This window comes from Chelonia mydas, chromosome 9 (assembly GCF_015237465.2).
Source record: "Chelonia mydas isolate rCheMyd1 chromosome 9, rCheMyd1.pri.v2, whole genome shotgun sequence".
Classification (NCBI taxonomy): domain Eukaryota; kingdom Metazoa; phylum Chordata; order Testudines; family Cheloniidae; genus Chelonia; species Chelonia mydas.
In genome coordinates, this window is record NC_057855.1 from 81,991,890 (window position 1) to 82,005,616 (window position 13,727).

General features: G+C 42.2%; 1 protein-coding gene across 6 annotated transcripts in view; it reads left to right on the forward strand.

Moving 5' to 3' along the window:
* The window catches only part of AMOT (angiomotin), an 83,465-nt gene that overhangs the window by 20,378 nt on the left and 49,360 nt on the right, over positions 1-13,727 (forward strand). For 2 of the 6 annotated variants that reach the window (XM_037908488.2, XM_043522307.1), the window contains exon 2: positions 900-1,340. The exons of 1 other annotated variant lie outside the window; for it this stretch is intronic. The gene's annotated coding sequence lies outside the window, so the exon portion shown is untranslated. Of the gene's footprint in view, positions 1-49; positions 1,350-13,727 lie in introns of those variants that run through there. 3 more of the 6 variants (XM_027822525.3, XM_043522308.1, XM_007060159.4) reach the window with 3 other exon arrangements.

The following is a 13,727-nucleotide window of genomic DNA, read 5'->3' on the forward strand; positions in this document are numbered from 1 at the left end:
GTCATTTTCCTTACAGAATTTCCTGCAGGGGCACTGAGTCCTCGGTACACCTCTCCTGAGACGAGAGGTTCAGACTTAAATCTCCCTGCTGCTCCAGCAAGAATACAATAGAAGCTTGTCTTGGGTTTCTGGGTTTTTTTAAACGTTTGTGGCGTGATTGACAAGCCAGTCAGCCAACAGAAAACTGCACCGAAGATGGAGCTGTCCAATAGACATAAAAAGAGTGGCTGGGAAGGCTTTCCTTCTCTCCTGGCTCCTCCCGCCGTTCTACAACATGCTGAAGTTGCTCTTTCCAGTCTGGACTCTGTTCAGCTAAACTTTCGGAGGGATTTTCCTTTTGGGTGTCTTGAGGATGAGGCTCCAGCAGCAGGACTGCAGTGTGGCTTGGGAAGGCTGCTGCTAGGGGGAGGTGGAGGAGGTGTGTTTCCTGCATTCTTCTCATAACATACTCGCACAGCCCCAGCGGGAATCCAGGCTGGGGGAGAGACCGAGAGAGAGTCGGAAGAAGGAAAAGGGAAGAGAGAAGCTGCTTTTCTTGGGCTTGATCTCTTTTTGCAGGATATTCTCCTCCCCAGCCATGTTTTCCCATTAATGGGAGATCAGTCCCTGAGGTCTGGGGAGCTCAGGAACTTCTTTGTGCAGAAGGCATATTTTAAAAAAAGAAATACTTCGTGTGTGAGAGCAATTCATTGAGATCAGTAACTTTCCTCCGAGGCCGGAATGCAGTGGTTGGATGGCCGCTTTTCCCTCCCTGGGCAGAGGGGGACCGGAGTTTCCTGTGCATTTCTGGGCTTGACAAGCAGAATTTGTACTTAGCAAATTGCACTGGGACGGAGGAAACTTTTGAAGTTCTGTTCTCCTTTTTGCCATTCTTAAATAAACCACATTCTTTCTTCCAGGGAAACCAGGCACGTCTGATCGGTCTGCAGTTGGATTTTTTATACGTCGATCCTGATTATTTGTATTAAAAAAAGTCGAGCCATAAATTCGGCCCACAGAATCCCCCCCAGCAAACTATTATTTTTGCAATTAAAAAAGGTCTACCCTCCTCCCGCCTGCTTTATCGACACTGAGAATGAAGGAAGGATTTGCAGTGAAAGCTCCCTGAAGTGCAACATCTCTGCCTCTGCCTGTGAAGCCAGCCTGTTGAGTCGTGTACTGCAGCCACCTTCCCTCCTGAATCCAGTGTTTCGCCCTTTACTCCCTGGGGTAAAAAGAGCACAAAGTGAAAATTCTCTTGGCAGCAAGGCGTCCTTTGTGTAGCTGACCCAAAAAGCTACAAGAGTTTGGTCAGTTTGGAAAAAAAGAAGAAAATCCTTTTGTCTCCAGCTCAAAAATAGGTAAGAGAAGTAAGTGTTTATGGCACAGTGGAGCCCGCATTATTTGTGATAGCATAAACCTAGGCGTTAGATTTGCTCTCCTCTCTTCTGGTTAGTTTCTTTGTCCATCACTGTGGTGTCTGAGAACCTGGGGTCATTATTTGACCCGTCACCTCCTGCAAATATTTAAGCCTAGCCTTGCAAAATTGTCATTAAAAGTGCAGCAATGACATTTTGCTTGCCCTGGGTGACTGGGCAAGTAGAATTTTGCAAGGCTGGCTTAAGTGAGGTTGCTCGCTGCTCTCGTTCACGGCAGCGGTGTTTCTCGTTTTCTTCCACTGCTGTGGGAAAAGTTAAAGTCTGAATCTACATTTCAAGATTTTCTGCTTTTCCGATTTTACAGAGAAATACCCAGGGCTCAGTATGTGTGTGTGTAATCTTGGCTTCCATACCGTATCAAGATTTCTTCCTGCTGCATTGAAGCTCTAGTTATATATGAAGTGTTTAATTAAAGTGTTTTATTCTCTATTGTGCTTATCAAATATAAAAATATCGGTCACCAATGCACAGAGTGCGTGTGTACGAGTGTATAACCATGTATTATTTAGTGAGCATGGTTGGTGAACTTGGCGCTGTACTGAACCTATGGGTAGTTGGGAGCTGTGCCTCTAGGAAGTTTCATTCTAAGATGAACACTTCTGTATGGTCATGCGCAGAGAATGACCAGATGAAGGCCCAGTCTCCTAGCAGGGCAACACACCTTTTGTGGCAGGCTGTTTTCTTTAGTGAGTTAGTGTTAATCCACAGCGCACATATACTGTGGTTTGTCTGTGAGAACGTTTCACGTGCTTTTAATTTTTCTTCTCCCTCTCCACTACACCCACCTTCGCTCCTTCCAAAACTGTGTGTCAAGTCCACAGAAGCCTCTGTGAGATTCTACCTGGACTATACCAGGAGTGCTCTTATCCATGGAGGGTTCTTGTTCCATGTTGAAATGTGAAGTGTCTCCATAAGACAGGTCTGGCTGCTTCTGAGGCATTCCCTGTCTCAGTGCCAGGTTCTTCCCCACTGTGTGGGTTTTCCCTGAGGATAACGCAGGAAATTCCAAGTTTTGGCTTGCAACATTTCCTTCACAATGTCCTTTTCTTTCTGGAGGGGTGGGGGGTGGAAGGGGAGTGGGAAAAGCCTCCTATTCCACCACCATGGAAGGGGCAATTGTCAGTGTCCTCTAAATCGGTGGATCTCCTAAGATCTGCAGAGGCCTTGTGTCTCTGCTTAGCTACCCTGTGACAATGTACCTTTCACATTAGCTTACCTGGCTTTTCAAGGAAGCAGCATCGATGCCTGACTGGAAATTCAGTTGCAGATCTGTGGGGTGCAGAGCGAAGCACACTGCAGAGTGTGACTGCTGCTGTTCTCCACTTCTGCCACCTCATATTTATTCTGGTGACCAAGGCTCCCTACCCCTAGAGCCCTGAGTCAGGTCCCAGGAAGCATGCTATAGAGCAGGGGCTGCTTCCGCATTTCCAAAGTAGGAAGTGACATTGTTGGCTCTTTCTGCTCATGGAAATGGAGCAAAGAATATTGCCCTTTGCCAGCCTGGCAGTCTAATGACTGTGAATTGAATCTGTGGTCCACATGTAGTGTAGAATGTGATATCTGAGCCACCAGACCATACTCTTACTTTTGATTTGAATGTATAAAATCTCACTAGAATATAGTATACTTAAAAGGGCAGCTGATTTGGAAGTACTTAAGGTCAGAGGATCACATTCCGTAAGTTACTAGACTGGAGAGGCTATAGCATGAATGTTTGATCCATATGGAAAGAGTTGGTAAGTACTTTTATCTCTGCCCCACCACCTTCCAAAGATACTATATAGTGAAAGTGGCTTTGGAGAATTGTCTTTTTACAGCTTCTTTATGCTGAAGTGGGTTATATGGCAATACTTCTATGGTACGTTATTGGTGAATTTCCATGGAGTTCCCATGGTGGTATATATGCCATCCACATTAATATTCAAGAGCTAATGTTTTTAAATGCAAAATGGCTTGCGATACACAAGCACTTAATGTTGGCTTTAACAATTTATGCACTCATTGCCACCTGGTAGGGATCTTTCCAGAATAAAGAAGATTTATGATTGTAAATGAAGGCTTGAATTATGTACTTTCAGATGTACCCTGACTAACGCAAGCCATTCGCTTTGTAAAAGAATATTAAGACTGAGTGGGAGTACAGAGAATTAAATGTTTTTCCTCCTCCCCATCCTCCACGTTCCATATAAACGGACTGACCGTTTTCATTTCGTATTTAATAGTAGGGCTGCAGTGTTTCACTGCCAAGCATTCCTTACCATGCTGGTGAAATTGATGATTTTTGGATTGCAAATGTTCTCATCCCATTTTTTTTCTCCCTGTGAAGCCAGTCTAGAAATAATGAGTTTCTTAATGGGGATGTCTTAATGGGTCTCTGTGCTCTGTGTTTGTACAGTGCCTAGCACAAAATAAATAATAAAGTAGAACTTTCACATTTCACAACATAATAATAAATATGTAAAACTTCTACTCCTCAATGAGGCTTCCATTTTTTTTTTTAACATTGGGAAATATTTGACATTGATTCAGGGCACTGATATCTTAAAAAATAGTGATGCTGCTTTATTCCCGATAATCAACTGAAGTTGACGGTCCAATGGGAAATGACCTTTTGTCCGCTAATGTAAAAATATTGTTTAGCTGTGAGTGTACCTACCTGTTGATATCTTTTTAGGGCACACTGCTGGCTCTCAATTCTTCATTCTGTTACGTTGATGGCTTTTAAAGGGGCCATTGATTTTACCCCAGTGAAAGTACAACTGTTCCTCAGTGTTAAGATTTTGCATTAGAATTTGATTTAAATCAAAAAGCCTGAGTCTGAACACCCATGAACATAGGGATTTTGGATCTGGAGCAGAATGCTGTTTGGCTTTGGGCCATGCGTAAATTTATAAAGGAAAAGCACATCCTTGTTCTTGGCATAAGGTTCTAGGCTTGTTCCCACTCTTGGATTATGTTCCCTCTTTAAATAATAATTTAAAAATAAGCAGGAGACCCTCTTTTGACACCCCCACCGCTCCTGAACTTTAGTGGTACATCCTGTTTTCATGGACTTTTGGTGCTAACGGTAGATATTCATTGATTGGGGAAGTCTCTTGGAAGATTTTCTAAGGGTAGTAGTTTTACAGAGCTTTTCTCTTATTGTGGATGGGAGTGGAATGTTCTCTGTTGCTAGTGTTTGCTGCTAGGTATGCCCCTTCCATGGAGACCAAGTGTTTGTAATATTGTAAGAACAGCCATGCTTAGTGACTGGCAATAAGGTAGAAGGCTCGCTCTCTCCTTATAGCCAGTTGGAATATAATGAGGATCTGACTCTCTTGGCTGTTCAGATAAGTGTTCCAAACTGCCCATTGCTGTAGGTATGAAGTGCCCTTAAGCAGTAGAGGATTTGCCAAAACAATTCAATCCATTGTGCAGGGTTGCTGGAACAACTTGTATAGTGGGGATGCTGAGAGCCATTGAACCAAACTGTAAACCCTGTATGTAATGGAAACCTCTTCAAGACAGGGGGTGCGGCAGCACCCCTAGTTCCAGCATCTATGCCATTGTGTTAAATCTGGGCCACGATGCTTCTGCAAATTGGCAAGTTTCATGTTACCAAGAATTTTGTGTGTCTTATTTGGTCCAATTTGTGGTTATTTTCTCAGATGGACTTTCATCTGTCTCTCTTACTTGCTTTCCCTGTTATAGGGCATTATCACTTTTGGGGTTGAGCTTCTCCATAAGGTGCTGAATTCCCCTCTTCCCCTTCCCCCCTCAGTATTCATTTAATCAGCTGAAAATTGTCTTTAGATCAGTGATACTCAGATTGAGCCTGGGGAGCCGCAAGTGGCTCTTCAATGTGTCTCCTGTGGCTCTTTGCAGCACATGATATTAAAACACTGTGATTTAATTATTAACCAATCAGGATGCTTTTACTTTGTTATTGACCAATTGAAGTTGATAAAATAATAATATTGGTCAGTCATTTTGCTGTGAGAATAATATATCTAGTAAATGAAACAATGAATTCACACTACTGTGGCTCTTTTGGGTAATGTTGATTGCTAATTTGGCTCCTGAACCACTGAGGTCTGAGCATCACTGCTTTAGATCAGGGGTTTTCAAACTTCATTGCACCACGACCCACTTCTGAGAAGAAAAATTACTACATGACCCCAGGAGGGGGGACAGAAGCCTGAGCCCGCCCAAGCCTTGCTGCCCTGGGGGGTGGGGCCAAAGCTGAAGCCCAAGGCTTCAGCTTCGGCCCCGGGCGGTGGGACTTGGGCTTCAGCCCTGGGTCTCAGCAAGTCTAAGACAGCCCTGGTGATCCCATTAAAATGGGGTCACGACCCACTTTGGGGTCATGACCCACAGTTTGAGAACTGCTGCTTTAGATCATTGTCTTTTATGAGAGAGGAGGCAAATGGCTTTCTTATGAATCCAGATTGGCGGCATGATTCACTAGTTTGTTAAATTCTTATTCAGAGTAAAATAGAGAGCATCCCAAAGCTGCTTTGGAATGCAGTGCCAGCCAGCTACATAGAGTGAATCTATTGCAGGCCCGGTGCCACGGAGATAGTTTCAGTTCTTGTAAAAATATTTGGTTCATGCTTCAAGTATCTCTAGACTGGATTTACCACTTAGATTGACAGTTTGTCTGTATGAAAATGTTGCAGTTAAGTGTATCAGAAGACACCATAAAACCATAATATTTCTGTAATATTGCATGTAACTCAGCCTTGCAAAACTGTCATGAAACTTTTAACAGCTCAGGCAAAGATCTCCCAACCCCTGCCCATGGGATGACAGGAAACAATAAAGCAAAAGAATCATAAGACCAATTAAAGTTTAAGTCTGCAGTATAATATTTACTTTTCTTGTCTGTTAAACCCCTCCAAACAAGTGGAGTTTTGCAAAGCTGTTGTAATTTTTCTTTACTTAGACACCCAGATGTATTTTCTAAATAATAACTTATTAAATCTTACCTGTGTAAATGTGTTGTGTATATTGATGGCCATTAAAGTGTGAACCAAACAGTTGGCTTAAGTGAGAGATCAGAGAATGAGGAATGAATGAGTGGCTCTGATCTGGTAGAGTTAATGACTGATATATTTTAAAAATAAATAATAAATAAATAAGCAAACAACTCTTTCCCTGAGCAGTGGAGAAATATAGACTGCCTTGAAGTTTGTTTCTAAAATCGGGTATTAAATGTGGTGTTTGCTGTGATGGTTTTAAGTGGGCAAGGCCTGGGTGCTGGAGTCTTGCACATGGATGTAGTGGCAGGAAGTCAATGCTAGTTAGCCACCTGTAATAAAATCTAACATGACACGTTGTGGTGAGCAAGTCATGTATTGCCAGTTTGGTGATGAAAACATAAGTGCCCTCTCCGTGTTTACAACAGCCAGATCTTCACGTGTTTTCCTTAGTGGTCCAAAGAGTTCTTCTGTATTCGCTGTCCTGCAGAGAATGCTCAGCTATAAGCAGGGCCATTCAGATCTCTGTAGCCTTTTTTTTTTTTTTTTTTAACTTCTAGTTCCCAGGATGACTCTTGTCTAATTTATCTCTGAATAGCAAACTTCTGGTTAAAAAACAGAAGAAGCTGTTTAATACTGTCTGAGATTCTGAATCCTTAATGACATATGCATATAAGCTTAAATCACAATTCTATTTTAGAACAAAATAGGTGAAAATCATGGGGAGCTTGGATTATTTTTTGGTTGTTTTCTGTGCAGCCACTGTTAATGCATATAATACACCAATAATGGTTAGAACATAAAACTAGGACGTTGCTTATACTAGACAAGTACACTGATTTAACTAAATTGATTTAAAAATCTATCTAGTCAAACTGGTGCAAGCCCTTAATATGAAGACACTTAAATCAGTTTAACTCTTGCTTTAAATTGTGTTGGTAAACTATGGACCTTAAGTAAATGGATGTAAACCAGGTGTATTTGATTTAATAGTCCCTTCATCAGTATTTGCACTGTTTATACTGAATTTATTTTAATAACCAATTCTAATTAAACTGGTGCAAGTTTTGTGTGTAAACAAGGTCTCTGATTTCCTGTGTCCTTGAGCAAAGTCACCTAGGCCAGATCTGTGTTTAAAAGGTTTGTTGATATAACTATACTGGCAAAACCTCCTAGTGTAGATGCAGCCTATACCAACAAACAAATCCTTTTGCTAACATTGCTTATACCAGTTCCCTGAGCAAAATAAGTATACAAGCAAAAGCAAGTTTTTGCTGGTATAACTGCATCCTCTCTAGGGCTTTTGCCAGCATAGCTATATATTGTTGAAAAAAAAATCACTCCCCTAACTGGCACAGCTATACTGGCAAAATATTTAAGTGTAGATCGGCCCTAACCACTCAGCACTGCAGTTTACCCATCTGTAAAATGGGTACAATAATATTCCCTTTCCCTGGGGTTTTGAGACTTAATATTCATAAAGTACTTAAAAATGCAAATCACACATCATTATGATGAAAGAATAATGCATATCAGTTTTAAACTGCTCTGACTTTTTAAACATTGATTAAACAGGATCTTGAGCCAGCTTTCCATTAATTTAAAAAAAAAAAAAAGCTTTGCAGTTCACCTCATACCACTGGTACCACATAACAGGCCTGTCTGTGACCTAGGTTTGTCTCAGTACTACCACAACCAAGCCTGGTTATAGTCCCTCAGGAGCAGGATTGGGTCATAGTTTCTCAGAAGGAGGTATTTATAATCTGTGAGGCTCATGAATAATTAAAAAGTTATCAATATTTAGCCATTGGATAGAAAAATATGTATTTACTTGGCTTCTTTCTGCAAATAAAAACCTGAAAAAATGAAGGGCCAGATTCTGATACCCACACTCTGCCAGTAGCCATTTCACTTCAGTATGACTGTTTGTGGAACAAAGTGCCTCTCAGCATGAAAAGGGCTTTTAGAATCTGGCCCTAAACAAGGCTAGAGCTGTGATATATGGGCAAAATCCAGGGAATTAATTCTATGCTAACATCAGGCCATGGTTAAGTTTTTTTTCCCCTTATCCACTGCGAGTTTTTATTAATATTAGAGATCTGCATTAACTGAATTATTTTGGCATGTCTTAACTGACATATCAGGAAAAACTACCTAAGAATAACATGCAACATAAATCTCTGGCTAGGTAATGCATTTCCATGGTCACTTTGTCTTATGCTATGGGAATTATTTCTGCTTTTTAAAAAGTAGAAGTTGATTCCAACCTTTTTATCTAATGCACAGATTAACATTTTGATCCTATTTATAGGGACAAATGAACCACCCTAAACATTTTTCTCAGTCTTGATAATGCAGATGAAACTGGTTTGTGTGTTTTGAAGATTTTATTTTAACCACACATGGTTTTCATTATCTGAGAATGCAAAAGAGAGGCCTGGACTAAATCAGCAAAGGAATGGAGAAACCACACAATGAAATGAAAATGCGGCCAACGCATACTTGGGATATTTGTGGGATGGGGCTGCTGAGGACAGAAGCCCAGCGCTGCCTGAGTACTGGCAGCAGTAAGGGGTCAAGTGTCTGTAAAAACAAAACTAAATGTTGAATTCAAAAGGCTGTTTGGGTTTGACAATTCACAAGGCTGCTCTAAAAAACTCAAGAGTTGTTGAAGACAATGAAGTTCAGCAAGAATGAATTTGGCCTAATATATATTGATAAAATTCACCAATGACCTTAATGCGATGTAAGGCCTGGTCTGTATTAGAAAACTTGCACTTTCTAGTGTAACTAAGTCTATTCAAAACTGATCTAGTTATATCATGCAAACATCTATGGTCGAATCCTGGTCCTATGCATGTCAACAGTAAAATTCCCATTGACTTCAGTGGAGTCAGGATTTCACCCTAGATGTGCAGGAATTACTATGTCTCTTGCTAAACAATAGTCTCCTCTGGAGTACATTGCAACAGCTGTGTAAGAGCACATCCCAAAGTCAGTAGATCTTGCAATTTGACCAAGATATCAGGAATAATGCCCCTTACCCATTTGATCAACACTGTTGAGTTTGGGTTTCCAGTACTGCTGGAGAACCTTTAAATCCCTTAACACCTCTTTTTACTGAAATATTTAAAAACAAGCCCAGGAAACATTTCCATTTATACTGGATTTTGTAAAGCATTTCCTGCTTCGTTTTTACAATAAAAAACCTAAATTATATTCGGCTAAAATTACTTGATAAGGTCCTTGTAAAGAAATGGATGCTTTCTTTATGATGGAAGAACAGGAATTGGGAGTATGGGTGAGGTCTTTTCACCTCTCCTTCAGGCTCCTGAGGAGCCTCTTACCCTTACTGATGATATGACTCAACTGTTATTAGGTCAGTGCAAGTAAGGTTTTCGCTCAGTGCTTTCTGTTCAGACTTGCCAAGCTTTACTTTATTTCCTTCTGACCTGCTTCCAATATGGTGAGCAGGTTGGGAGGGTATTTAGCCACTGTACGATTCTTGTCAACATGGTACTTGAGAGTTGTATCAGTCGCTAGAACTATGATAGATCTACCTAGATTCCTGAGCCCCTTGCTGCAGTAGAATGCCTGATGATCTAATGCTAAAAGCATGTATGTGTCTAATTTGCATGGTTCCAAGTGGCACTACTTCTTGGTTTTAGCTAAAAGGAGGAAGTTTTCCTCTTTCGTGTGATGACTCTGTCTCTTTGGTATGAAGATGTGTAATGCTGGCACCAATACATGCACCTGCTGGTTGCCGCACCTGCAAGATCACCTGAGACACCGTCAGCAAACACAAGCAACTGAGAAAGGAATAATTGAATCTAAGCTAGGGAAGCACATGTTAGGCAACAAATTTGCTTTGGTGGTGTTTACCTGTGGGCTCTATACTTTGAAATTTAATTGGGAACAGTTGTGCTCTGTTCAGAAGCGGATGGTAAAATATTATCAGAACTCTGGGGACTTGTGCGTCCATGCCTCTGGGGTTTTGGGTATTGGAGCCAGAGGGCATGCATACCTCTAAAACCTTTATTCTCAAGGGCAATCCTTCCATATATTCTCCTCTCTCCTCCTTAGAAAGGGTTGGAGTACAGTTAAGAATGCTTAGTTATAACCTGCATCAGGAGCGCTGGAACCTTGGTAGAAGTGGGGGGAGGGGGGCACAAGGCTCCGCCTCTGTGGCCCCGCCTTCTCCATCGTCCCATTTCCTGCTGCTCCTCTTCCCCTTGAGGCCCTGCCCCTTGGCCAGGCTGAAAAAAGCTGGAGCCGGGTGGTGGTAAACTCGGGGACCCTCCAACTGTCCTGGGCCAGGGGCCCGAGAGCAGCCCCTAGCCCTTTTCCCTGCCACCTGGACCCTGGGTGTGCCGCCCAGGACAGGTGGAGGGTCCAGGGCTCCCCCCTGGCTCCCTGGCCTGGCCTGGAGGTGGGGCCTTGGGGGTAAGAGGAGCAGGGATGGGGCCAATGAGAGGGGCCCGCACCGGAAGGAGGCTGGCGCTGCGGGCAGGGACTGCGCTTTGCGGCAAGGGACCTGATCAGCTCCTCCATCATGAAGCACAGCAGCCCCTGCCTGCCCTGCTTTGTGCCTGCCCAAGGCTTGCAGTTTGCGGGGCGGGGAACGTGGCCCCTCACCACCAAACTATGCCCATGTTAAAAAGTGGGGGGGGCATGGCCCCTCCATTCTGGCACCCTGACCTGCATCATTCATTAAATGGCTCGATGTCCTCACCCTCATGAACCCAACATTTCCAGCCACTTCAAAGGGTGTGTTTGTGTGTGCACACGTGCGCAGTAACTGCATTTCCAGGTGGCCTGAAGGTTGTAAGAGCTACTCATGTGAATAAACAATTGCAGGATTGGGCCCCTGTTTAGGCTGTATGGAAAGGGGAAGCTTGTTTTCTCCATTACAGATCACTCAGAATGTGAGCTAGTCTCTGCTTTTACCCAGTCCTGTCTAAGGTATCTGTTATGCTTCATGGCCCCTCTTTATCTAAGCACTTCTAGAGGTACCTTTTAATTTCTGACACAGTCCAAGACCGTCACCTTCACACTAAGCATCTCCTCACCATTCTCCTGGAGCCGACAAGGGCAAGCAAAGACCTCTGATGCCACAGAACTTTTCAGCTGCCTATTAAAGTGTGTTTGACAGAGAGCCAAACTGTATCTGCTCCTGCCAGCCTGGGGGAGGGTCTGGATCATATCTACATTTCTAAAGAAATAGACCATAGCTCCATCCAGCAAAGCCATTAGGCTACTTGGGAATGCTGTTATTCTCCACTTTGAAGTGGCTGGAAGTATGGAGCTTGTGAGTCCATAAAGCCATTGGACTATATTTTATTTGTATGGATGGTACAGGATTGAGTATTAAAACTGAATGTGCTTAACTGTACTTCAGCCCTTCTGAGGAGGACGTGGAGGAGGTGAACCTGTTTTTATCCCACCTGATGTGTTAGCTAATTAGCTACTTGGCTAAGCAGTAATTCAGGGCAAGTGTGTACAGGTTGCATTCACACGGAATCTTACATTCTACTTACTTTCGCAAGCAGAAAAGAGATGCGTCCTTTCACTTGTGTTCTTACTGCTGCAGTCACTCCACGCAGGGTAATATGTAGCTATATCATTGTAGTCACTCATCAAGAGTGGTGAGTATTTCATATGTCAGTTTATTTTCATAATGCAGCCTGTGGAATTCACCTCAGTTGGCCCCTTGCAGCAGAACTGTACTCTAGAACTGAATCTTTCTTTGTAAAAAGTGTTTCTAGCCTTTATGCTTGGGAAGAAAACGACTTTGCAGGCTGTCTGAAACCGTAGGTGTGAGTGGCCCCATTCATCTTAATGGTTAAGCCTGAAACCTAAAGTTGACCATTTAAATGGCAGCATGAACTAGTTCACTGCCAATCATTTTGGCATAGGTATCATATAATGTGATTATGCCCAAACTCCAGCCTCCCATGCCTTTCCAGGTGCCAAAGCCTCCGGCCTCCCCTTGACAACTTGCAATGCACTTCTGTGTTTTCAATGCAGAAATCTTTGGCACATGGAAAACTGAAAATATTGGGGGAGCATAAATAGAATTTAGTATCCAGATAAATAACACATAAGCTGCAGTACTAATTGTACTGATCATTTTCATGTTTAATTACATAAAAACCTCCATTTAAATGGCTCTGCTATAGAATTTCCAGCATTCCGCACAAGAGCACTGCAGAATACAAGGATCTTCCCACACAAGCAATTTGCCCAAGGCCCTCTTTGTGAGTGATAATTAAATAAGGTAAAAAGAAAAGGAGTACTTGTGGCACCTTAGAGACTAACCAGTTTATTTGAGCGTGAGCTTTCGTGAGCTACAGCTCACTTCATCGGATGCATACTGTAGCTCACGAAAGCTCATGCTCAAATAAATTGGTTAGTCTCTAAGGTGCCACAAGTACTCCTTTTCTTTTTGCGAATACAGACTAACACGGCTGTTACTCTGAAACCAATTAAATAAGGTGTAGCTAATAAAGTTGGGTCAGCAATAACATTGCTAACAACTGGAGTTTCAAGAAAGCAGGATCTATTGGCTAGAGCATTCCCATAGTATAACTGGATTCGCCTCTTGTCCCAGTTTTCCAGGGATGGTTCCTAATTTGGGCCCGAAGTACAGGTGGATTATTTAGTGTTCCTTAATCACAGCTGGAATTTTTTTTGAAGTGGGATGTGGTCTTTTTTGTTCTATTGGATCAATGCAAGAAGTTAGTGCTGTGTTGAGGTAAAAGAGTGTGTGTGAAATAACTGCGGAGATACTTAGCACTTCTTTTACTCTTTCAGGAATATCAGAAGGCGTTAGACACACACAGAGATTGAATTGCTCTGTTGAGAAATCTTTTAAATTGAGAAGCAGGATTTATGGAATTCTCCCTCAAATAACTTTGCATTTTAACAGGAAGATACAATCCACATTTGCCCACTTGACACCAAAGAAGTACTGTAGTTGGGTGGAAAAACAACAACATATTACGTGATAAAAGCCTTTTTGTGTTCTCATAAAAAAGGTTGCTTTGGGCAACTTTGTAAAAAGTGAGTTAATGATGATATTGGTATGAGTGGGACTAAGGATCCTTGAACTTAAGTTGGGTAATACTGGGAAAAGAGGCTGGAAGTTGCTCTAGCTATCTGCTATCTTAAAGCCTGGGTTTAAAGGATCTCTTGCTGCATATTTTTGGCAGCTGTTTTCAATATATCCCTCTCAAGTTAAGTCACTTGTTAAGAATTTGACATTAGGTGTTAGTTCTTAGCCACCATCTTGCATGTAACACACCACACAACACAATCTTGTTCCATAGTTAGATATTGTTCATATGTATTG